We start from the raw sequence: 10,893 nt of genomic DNA, 5'->3' as shown, positions 1-10,893 counted from the left end.
AATAAACACACCCAAATAGATAATTAATTAATCTCTTACTCATGGCATTGCCGCCTTGACCATATAATCAAAAAACGCATGTCTGAATTGTAAAAGATTGTAGTTCTCGAATCATTTAAATTATATACATTTAGTACATGTGATTCATGTTTAAAAGGCAAGAAAGTTACTTTTTTCTTGAAAGGATTAACGAGTTGATGAGTTACTTGGGATCGTACATACCGATGTATATGGACAAATGACAACTCATGCATTAGGAGGTTATAACTACTTCATTATTTTAATTGATGATCACTCTCATTATAGGTATGTGTATCTAATGAAATGCAAGTCTGAAGTCTTTGAAAAGTTTAGAGAATTCAGAAGTGAAGTACAGAAACAACTTGGTTAAAATATTAAGATACGTCGATCCGATCGAGGTGGTGAATATTTAAGCCAAGAGTTTCTAGATTATCTAAGAGATAATGGTATATTGTCTCAATGGACTCTGCCTTATACGCCACAACATAATGGTGTATTGGAAAGGCCTAATCGAACCTTGTTAGATATGGTTAGATCAATTATGGATCGTGCAGATCTTCTAAAGACCTTTTGGGGTTATGCACTCATGATAGCTATTTACTTGCTAAACAGAGTCCCGACGAAGGCAATCTCAACTACTCTATATGAGATATGGACTAGTAAGAAACCCCTCATATCTTATTTGAAGATATAGGGATGTCCTGCTTATATGAAGAGGACTATATCAGACAAGTTGGATGCTAAGTCTGATAAGTGTTTATTTATTAGATACCCTAAGGAAACTAAGGGTTACCAATTCTAGCACCCCCTTGGAACAAAAAGTGTTTGTTTCAAGGCATGCTACCTTCCTAGAGAAAGAATTTTTCTTATAGGAAGCAAGTAGGAGTATGGTTGAACTTGATGAAGTTTAAGATACTCTAATAAACATTAATGAGATGTCTAGTCAAGAACCACAACCGATTATGACATAACCTCCTCGTAGATTAGGTAGGACACGCAATATTCCTGAGAGATATGGATCTCTTGTAAAAGAATAAAATGATGTGTTACTCATAGTGGATCAGAAACCTACTGATTACGAAGAGACTCTGAGTAGTTTAGAAAAGGACAAGTGGCTTACAACAATAAAATTGAAAATGGATTCCATGTACGAAAACTAAGTTTGGAACTTGGTGGACCCACCTGAAAGCATTACGCCTATAGAATGCAAATGGATTTTCAAGAAAAAAATCGACATGAATGGTAATGTTATTACCTACAAGGCAAGGTTGGTGGCGAAAGACTATTGTCAAAGGTAAGACATTGACTATCATGAAACTTTCTCACCTATGGCCATGCTTAAATCCATTCGGATACTCCTGACCATATCAAGTCATCATGATTATGAGGTATGACAGATAGATGTGAAAACAACTTTCTTTAATGGAAATCTACTCGAGGATGTGTATATAACACAGCCCGAAGGCTTCACATCTGTTAACAAGAAAAAAAATATGAAAGCTTCAACGGTCCATTTATGGACTAAAGCAAGCATCCAAAAGTTGAAATATCCATTTTGATGAGGCGATCAAACAGTTTAATTTCTCACAAAATCCAAATGAACCTTGTATGTATCAAAAGGTTAGTGGGAGTGTAGTCATATTCCTAATATTATATGTTGATGACATATTATTTATAGGAAATGATTTGCCAGCTCTACATTCAATTAAAGTTTGGTTGTCCAATACGTTCTCCATGAAAGACATGGGAGAAGCAACTTACATCCTCGGGATGAAAATCTATAGAGATAGATTGAAAGGTTGCTTGATCTTTTACAAACATATATAGACAGAGTGCTAAAATGGTTTATCATGTCTGGATCTAAGAAAGGTTTCATACCTATGAGGCATGGAATTTAACTTTCGAAGTCTATGTGCCCACACACAGAAGATGAGAGGATTTACATGGATAAGATACATTGTGCATCTGCAATAAGATCTATCATGTATGTTATGTTATGTACAAAACTCGATGTATCATATGCTTTGAGTGTTACGAGAAGATACCAGTTTGATCCAGGAATGGATCAGATCATAGGGTGTTTGTCAAGATGATACTTAAGTACTTAAGAAGAAATAAGGATATGTTCTTAGTCTATGAGATGGTGATATGACCATACGCAGATATACAGATGCTAGTTTCCAGATGGACAAGGATAACTCCAAGTCCCAGTTTGGATTCATATTCATATTAAATGGAGGTGCAGTTAGTTGGAAAAGTTCCAAGCAAGATACTGTTACAAATTCTACCTGTGAGGTGGAATACATTGCAGCTTCGGAAGTAGTAAAGGAAGCGGTTTGGATCAAGAAGTTCATTACTGAACTTGAAGTGGTTCCATCTATTGTTGAAACATTACTTGTTTACTGTGACAACACTGGAGCCATTGCGCAATCAAAGGAATCAAGGTCTCATCAGCGATCAAAACATGTGCTTCACCATTATCATTTGATCAGGGAGATCATTAGTAGGAAAGAAATACAACTCAAGAAAATTTCCACTAAAAGGAATCTAGCTGATCCTTTGACAAAGACTCTACAACAAAGAAAGTTTGAGAGTCACGTCTGTACTTACAATTTAGGATACCGTGGTGATTGTCTTTAGGCCAAGTGGGAGTGTTAGAATTTTAGGGATGTTCTAAGGCAATCGCCTTACAATTTTTTCTATTTATTTGATAAGTATATATTCACTATTTGAGTACATATTATTTTTTTGATTATCTTAAATTCATTTACTGAATGCCCATAATATAATTCATAGTATAAGAGAATTTGTAATTGGATCGTAACAAGTGATTATCTCTATATGTATAATTATGAATATATTAAAAATTTTCTAGTCATCGAATTGATGCATTCAGACATCATCAATTCTGTAAGAATAGCATGGGTTATACTTCATGGCTCGGCCAAGCAACTATTTTCTCACTGGCTAAAGACATTGGGATGTCGAGAGTTAAACATGGATGCTGGTTATGGTAACTAGTTAATTGGAGTGACTCGTTATAAGACTTCATATGGCTATCTACATATGTATAGATATGTCTGTGAAGTTCTTACTGCAGCACGAGTGCAAGTTTCCTTCGACTTGAGATATACAAGTCATCTTCGTCATGAAGACTTATACTTTGACATCTTAAGTAAGCATCTCATTGAGATGTGGACTCAGGATGATTGGGTATAAATTGAAGTCCTCAAAGGTGTTTGGATAACCCACAGAGGATTCATCGCTCCTTGCGAGGAGATGTATCCCCTATAACCACTCGTTCAAATTTTACTCAAAGTCTTTGGCCAAAGCATCACATGTTAAGAGTGTGAGACTCTTGTACACATGTATGAGTAATTTGAATCTGTAGAACAAGTAAGTATTACTTGGGCTAGGTGTGACATAATCATCTAGTGGGGAGAAGATACATAGACCATGTCCTGAATCAAGTGGGTATAAGACGGGTGAAAGGAATGAAATACGACTCACTGTAGCTGCTGAATGATTTAGAATTAATTCTAAGATCAACTATGATTTTCCGACTAATTGGGGATCATGATGTACTACTAGGTACCACTCATGATCGTTCCATAATTAAGTAGTTAATTATGGACGACTAAGATAAACTGAGAACCTATTGGGTCACACGCACTAACGAGTCTCTAAAAGATGTAAAATAAGTTAAAGAATAAGATTCTTAAATCAAGAGATAAATGATTGGTTGAACCATACATAAGACAAATATAGAAATATTTGTCGTAATGGAAACGCGGATGGGACCATATTGGTCTAATCATGAATTAACCATGAACCAACTTGGTTTAGTTGTGAATCAAACTAAAGAGTTAATGGGTTAATTTTTGGTTAAGGGATAATGGGTTGAATTTGGTCTTTCTAATGCAATTCATTAATGAGGGTGATATATTGATATGGTAGAGAGAAAATTATACACATGAGTGTTGGGACCAAATATGTAGCTAAAGGGGAGGGGGGGTGAATAGCTCGTCGCGATCTCGTGCTCGTCGTTGCTTGTTTCTTAAAAGATATGCAGCGGAAAATACGAAGAAACACACACACAACGCTAACACAAGGATTTACTTGATATCCACCTCAAGAAGAGGTGACTAATCCAAGGATCCACACACTCACACATCCTCCACTATGTAAACACTCCTTTTCGGTAACTACCGAAGGCGGAGAAGCCCTACAATACTCTTAATATAACAAGAAACAAAGAGAAGCAAATACAAGGGAAAACTTACAAGATTTGTACAATGAAACCCTAACCCTAGATTCTTCTTCTTGTTGTAGACACGCCTCTTGACTTGGATGTCTCTCCAAGATCCTTCAAGAACTGGCGATGAGAGTGGAAAAATACTGTGGATAAGCTGTCGTGATCGCCTGTGGAGAAGAGAGGAAGAAGTGCGTAGAAAAGTGCTCGCCAACGGCTTTATCCGCGCCAACGGTCGAATCCCAATCGATCGGATTGCTCCCAATCGATTGGGGAGGCTTTTGGATCGATCGATCGATCGATCCAGAGTGCCTCTGTGCTCTTGGGAAATGCCTGGATCGATCGGCTGATCGATCCAGGGCTTATCGCGCAGAATCGCGACTCCCAATCGATCGCCCGATCGATTGGAGGCTCTGAATCGATCGGTCGATCGATCCAGAGCTGTTCTGTGCGATCACCACTCTCCCAATCGATCAACCGATCGATTGGGCATGAGACAATTGATCGGTTGATCGATCTAGCCCATGTGGACTTGCCCAATCAAGTCCAAGAGTCCCTAAAACCAACATCTGGTCAACCATGACCTGTTGGTACATCACGCCTAGCATCTGGTCATCCTTGACCTGCTAGGTCTCCCTCACCAAGTGTTCGGTCAATCCCTTTGACCTACTTAGATTTTTCTCCTCGTGCCAAGTGTCCAGTCATCCTTGACCACTTGGACTTATCAACACCAGATGTCTGATCAAACTTGATCCATCTGGATTTTCTGTGCCTGGCTTCACTCACCAGGACTTCTCATTTGCCTGACTTCACTCACCAGGACTTTCCATACTACCTAGCTTCACTCACTAGGTCTTTCACCTGGCTTCACTCACCAGGATTTTCCAACTGCCCGACTTCACTCACCGGGACTTTCACCTAGCTTCACTCACTAGGGTTTTTCCTTCTGGCTGGCTTTACTCACTAGAACTTTCACCTAGCTTCACTCACTAGGGTTTTTCCTTCTGCCTGACTTCACTCACCAGAACTTTCACCTAGCTTCACTCACTAGAATTTTCCTTCTGCCTAACCTCCCAGTTAAGACTTTCACCTGGCTTCACTCACCAGGATTTTCCAGTCAAGTATCCAGTCAACCTTGACCTACTTGACTCTCCTTCACAATCTCACCACATGAACAATTGCACCTGCAATATCCATGTCTTGTCTCTATGTATTGTCAAATATCGAAACTCAAACATCAAGACTCGAGCTTGACCCAATTCAAGCTCAGTCAACCAGGTCAACCTTGACCTAGGGAATATTGTACCAACAATCTCCCCCTTTTTGATGTTTGGCAATACCACTTGTAAGTTAGGCTAATCCCATAGCCTCAACTCCTTTCATGCCAATGTAAGAATGTTTGTTTTCTTCATTCTCCTCCTTTTCTAGAAGACAAACTCCCTCTTAGGTAATGAAGGCCTAATTTAACCACACATTCTCCCCCTATTGGCACACATCAAAAACTCTCCCCCTGAAGAGTTACCCAACGTTGTTGACAACTTCACTCGTTGTTCACAACACAATAACGAAGGTCTCATACCCTTCATTATTCTAAATGTTTATCCTTGAGCATATATCACTTGGTATATTCACACACGATTTAAATGAAGGTCTCATACCCTTCATTGTCATCATTTGCTCATCCGTGAGCAAACATCACTTGAATAATGAAGATATCCACTATTCATTACATTCAAATGCCCATCCTTGAGCATTTTTTCTAAAGAAGGTTAACCACCTTCCAAGGTGTATGAAAAATAAATTTTCATGTCTTTAAAGAGTAACTCCCCCTAAAGACATGCACGTAACTTCTGTCATTGCACCAATAATGACTTGGAATCCCTAAACCTTTAGGAAACCCAAATTTAGAAGTTTTGAGGTTCAAAAATTTAATATTGAAACCAAACCTCAACCTAAACCTCTACTTAGTCTCCCTTAACCAATCCATCCTTGTTTTCATCATGAAAACTCCCCCTAAATGTATACAAATGTGTCTTGAGGGGTTAGGAATGATAACCTAGACTAAAAGTGGTTCTAAGTACTAAAATCAGGCTTTCCCAGCCAAAATCAGTATCCCCAATCGATTGGAGTTGGGTCCCAATCGATTGAACTCTGTTGAATCGATCCACTGATCGATTCAGACTGCATGGATCGATCGGCTGATCGATCCAGCGAGCTTTTGCTCGCGAGAAAACTCCTCTCAATCGATCGCCCGATCGATTGAGGCACTTCAATCGATCGGGTGATAGTTTGAGGCACTGAAAAACTGAAATTCAATTTCAGTGAATTTCAGAAACCCCTAGAAAATTCTATAAAATTTAAAAAATTATGAAAATTCATGTAGACATTCCTTAGGGCATATACTATCAAGGAAAAATAGTTTTCTAAGAAAATACTTCATATTTTTCAAGATTGACACAAACTAGAAAACTTATAAAAACTTTAGTGTTTTCTTCTAGTTTGTGTTTAACTTTTCAATAATGAGTACTATCAAAAGATAGTCTTCAACAAGGTTTTCCAAAACATATTTGAAATCATTTTCAAAACCAATTTCCAACCATGTTCTTTGGGCTCAATGCACATGACTTGTACATTAGCTTTCCCAGTGATTGGAAAACACATAAGTATGTGTTTTGATGAACCTAAAACTCAAAAGAATGAACTAAATCAACATCTTGAGTTTTGTTCATCATCCTAACATCTCACTTGTATTTAATGTGTACGAAACCACATACAATTCACCTTATAGTTCTTAGTGAGATGTAAACTTTGGTTTTGCCCTAATCTAGGGATCATGCATATCTACCTAGGCATTTTGAGGTTATGAACATCCACCAAGGATGTTATTTGTTAATAAATGTCATTTGTCCTTAAATTACAAGGAATTAAAATAATGCATAATATGTTATGGCATACATCAAAAAGAAATAATTTTCAAAAGAAAGTTTCCTATAACTACATGATATATGTATGACATGACATAGTATTTTTGTGTTTTTCATAATAAGACATGAATGCAAAAATAAATATGATGTCATGGCATATGATGGGTAAATAAAGCATGACAAATTAGCATAAAAGAAATACCTAGATTATCTATCTAAGTATCCTTAACCCTTAGCTAAATTAAAATTTAACCATAGATTGCCCACTGTTTCCCAAGAAAATCTCAAAATTCAATTTTGTAATTTCTTTTAATTTTCTTAATTTTGTGTCAATTTAAATTAAGTATATTCCTCAAATTTTGACATAAATTACTCTTTTAAAGAGTAACAAATTAAAATAAGGCTTAGACTTGCCTTTAACTTCCCAATAAAATGCCAACATCCCAACTTGTCATTTCTTTAGACTTAATTTCTTGTGCCAATTAAAATTATATCCAAATACTCAAATTTTTGTCACATCTTACTCTTTCTAAGAGTAAGCCATTAATCATTATCATTTTCAAAGGTTAACAATAACCTTGAAAATGCTCTTAGAGTGCCAACTTTATCATGATTGGGTTAACTACCTTTTCAATTAGAGTTGACACTCTCTAACCCATCTAAGGGGTAGAGAAAATGCTCCTAGGAACCCAAAACCTATTGGTGCTCCTTGGATGCTCTAGGTATTCACTAGGGATAACTTCCCTAGATACCTTCCTAGTGACCTTGTTAGGCTTCTTTGAAGCCTTGGTCACATTTTCTAGGTCAACTCTAGGGATTTCTTCTCTTGTGACCTTCTTTGTGACTTTCTTGGACTTCTTAGAAGTCTTAGTAACTTTTGTTGCAAAAATACTCTTAGGAATAACCTTCCTAGTATTTTTGACTTGACCATTTGACCTAGACTCGGTTCCATAGCTATATGGAACCCTATGGTAAGAAATTACATCCTTCTTAGCCTTTGGTTTGTATCCCAAATCTCTATGGCCATTGGATGACTTTTGTTGTCCTAAACCTACGTTATGCTCATTTTGCCCTTTAAGGATATTTTCCATTCTTTTTAGGGTCTTTTTCATTTTATCAAGTCTTGACCTCAAGATTTGATTTTCTTCCCATAAATCCCTAGATTTTGATTTTTCACTAAATCCTTGAGCATTTTTGTTTCTAGGCTTATAATTAAAATCCTTATAATTCTTGCCTAAATTTTTATCTACCTTCCTAGACCTAGGTGTGATAGTCTTAGCATGGAGGGCCATATGTTTTTTTTTAAAGCTATCATGCTCCCTATTTTTGTGGTAAATAGCATTAAAATGATAAAAATTTGAATTAGCATGCTTTTTACCATTATTTAAAGGGGTAGACTCAATAAATGATACCTTTCGTTTTACCTTGGAGGCTCCCCCTTGAGTTGTGCTTCCTCCTTGATCATTGACCGCTCTCTTCCCCTTGGGGCATTGACTCTGATAATGTCCCTTTTGATTGCAAGAGAAGCACACAATGTGCTCCTTGCTCTTCTTTGTTCCGGGGATGGCCTTCTTGGGCTTCACCTTGCCCTTTAGTGCCACTTGGCCCTTCTTCTTGGCCAATTTGGGGCACTTGCTCTTGTAGTGCTCATGTTCCCTACACTCAAAACATATAATATGATTTTTATTTTTAATTGAAACATCTATACCTTCATGTGTAGGGATGACACTTGATCCTCCATTTGATTTAGCTTGACTTGTGGAGGTGGAAGCTTCTTCATCGTCTTCTTCTCTTGACCCGGATGTGGAGGCTTCTTCTTGCTCCGGTGTCAATGATCTACACTCCCCCTCAATCCTAGAGGTGGAGGCTTCTTCATCTTCATCTTGTGCATGGAACAAGGAGTATGCCCTCTCCTTGCCCTCTTCATTGCATTCCTTTGAAGATAAAACTTCTTGGACTTCTTCTTCGGAAGATGAGCATCTCTCACATTCGGAATTCTCCTCCTCTTGGTCTTGCTCCAATGAGTCACCCTCTTTGGATTTTTCTTGGATTGGTACAGTGAAGGGTTCTTCATGAAGTTTGGCCAACTTGCTCTACAATTCCTTTACATGTTCAAATTCTCCAATTTTGCAAAGAATGGTACTTGGTAATAGATTAACCAATAATTTGGTTACCTTGTCATTTGCTTCACGCCTTTGAACTTGTTCTTGGCTCCATTTGCTCTTCTTGAGAATCTTGCCCTTGGAGTTTGTTGGAGCTTCGAAACCTTCCATTAGAGCAAACCATTGCTCTATCTCCATCATAAGAAAATTCTCGATCCTTTATTTCCAAGAATCGAAACTTGTAGAAATATATAGTGGAGGCACCCTTGTGTCGAATCCAAGACCATCTTGGAATTCCATTTGAAGTTGAGCTTGATGATGAAGTCTTTGACTTGATAGAATTTGCTCCAACTTCTACACCCTTTAGCTTTGTTGCCCCTTCCGGCGATGATTCCGGTGAAGAGCGGCCTCGCTCTGATACCACTTGTTGGGACCAAATATGTAGCTAGAGGAGGGGGTGAATAGCTCGTCGCGATCTCGTGCTCGTCATTGCTTGTTTCTTCAAAGATATGCAGCGGAAAATACGAAGAAACACACACACAACGCTAACACAAGGATTTACTTGGTATCCACCTTAAGAATAGGTGACTAATCCAAGGATCCACACACTCACACACCCTCTACTATGTAAACACTCCTTTTCGGTAACTACCGAAGACGGAGAAGCCCTACAATACTCTCAATACAACAAGAAACAAAGAGAAGCAAATACAAGGAAAAACTTACAAGATTTGTACAATGAAACCCTAACCCTAGCTTCTTCTTCTTGTTGTAGACACGCCTCTTGACTTGGATGTCTCTCCAAGATCCTTCAAGAACTGGCGGTGAGAGTGGAAAAATGCTGTGGATAAGCTGTCGTGATTGCCTGTGGAGAAGAGAGGAAGAAGTGCGCAGAAAAGTGCTCACCAATGGATTTATCCGCGCCAACAGCCGAATCTCAATCGATCGGATTGCTCCCAATCGATTCGGGAGGCTTTTGGATCGCGATCGATCCAGAGCGCCTCTGTGCTCTCGGGAAATGCCTAGATCGATCCAGGGCTTATCGCGCAGAATCGCGACTCCCAATCGATCGACCGATCGATTGGAGGCTCTGAATCGATCGATCGATCGATCCAGAGCTGTTCTGTGCGATCGCCACTCTCCCAATCGATCAACCGATCGATTGGGCATGAGCCAATCGATCGGTTGATCGATCCAGCCCATGTGGACTTGCCCAATCAAGTCCAAGAGTCCCTAAAACAACATCTGGTCAACCATGACCTGTTGGTACATCACGCCTAGCATCCGGTCATCCTTGACCTGCTAGGTCTCCCTCACCAAGTGTCCGGTCAATCCCTTTGACCTACTTGGATTTTTCTCCTCGTGCCAAGTGTCTGGTCATCCTTGACCCACTTGGACTTATCAACACCAAATGTCTGATCAAACTTGATCCATCTGGATTTCCTGTGTTTGGCTTCATTCACCAGGACTTCTCATTTACCTGGCTTCACTCACCAGGATTTTCCATACTGTCTAGCTTCACTCACTAGGTCTTTCACCTAGCTTCACTCACCAAGATTTTTCAGCTGCCCGGCTTCACTCACCGGGACTTTCA

The sequence above is a fragment of the Zingiber officinale genome, chromosome 4A, assembly GCF_018446385.1.
Source record: "Zingiber officinale cultivar Zhangliang chromosome 4A, Zo_v1.1, whole genome shotgun sequence".
NCBI classification, from domain to species: domain Eukaryota; kingdom Viridiplantae; phylum Streptophyta; class Magnoliopsida; order Zingiberales; family Zingiberaceae; genus Zingiber; species Zingiber officinale.
Note: the sequence above shows the minus strand (reverse complement) of the source record.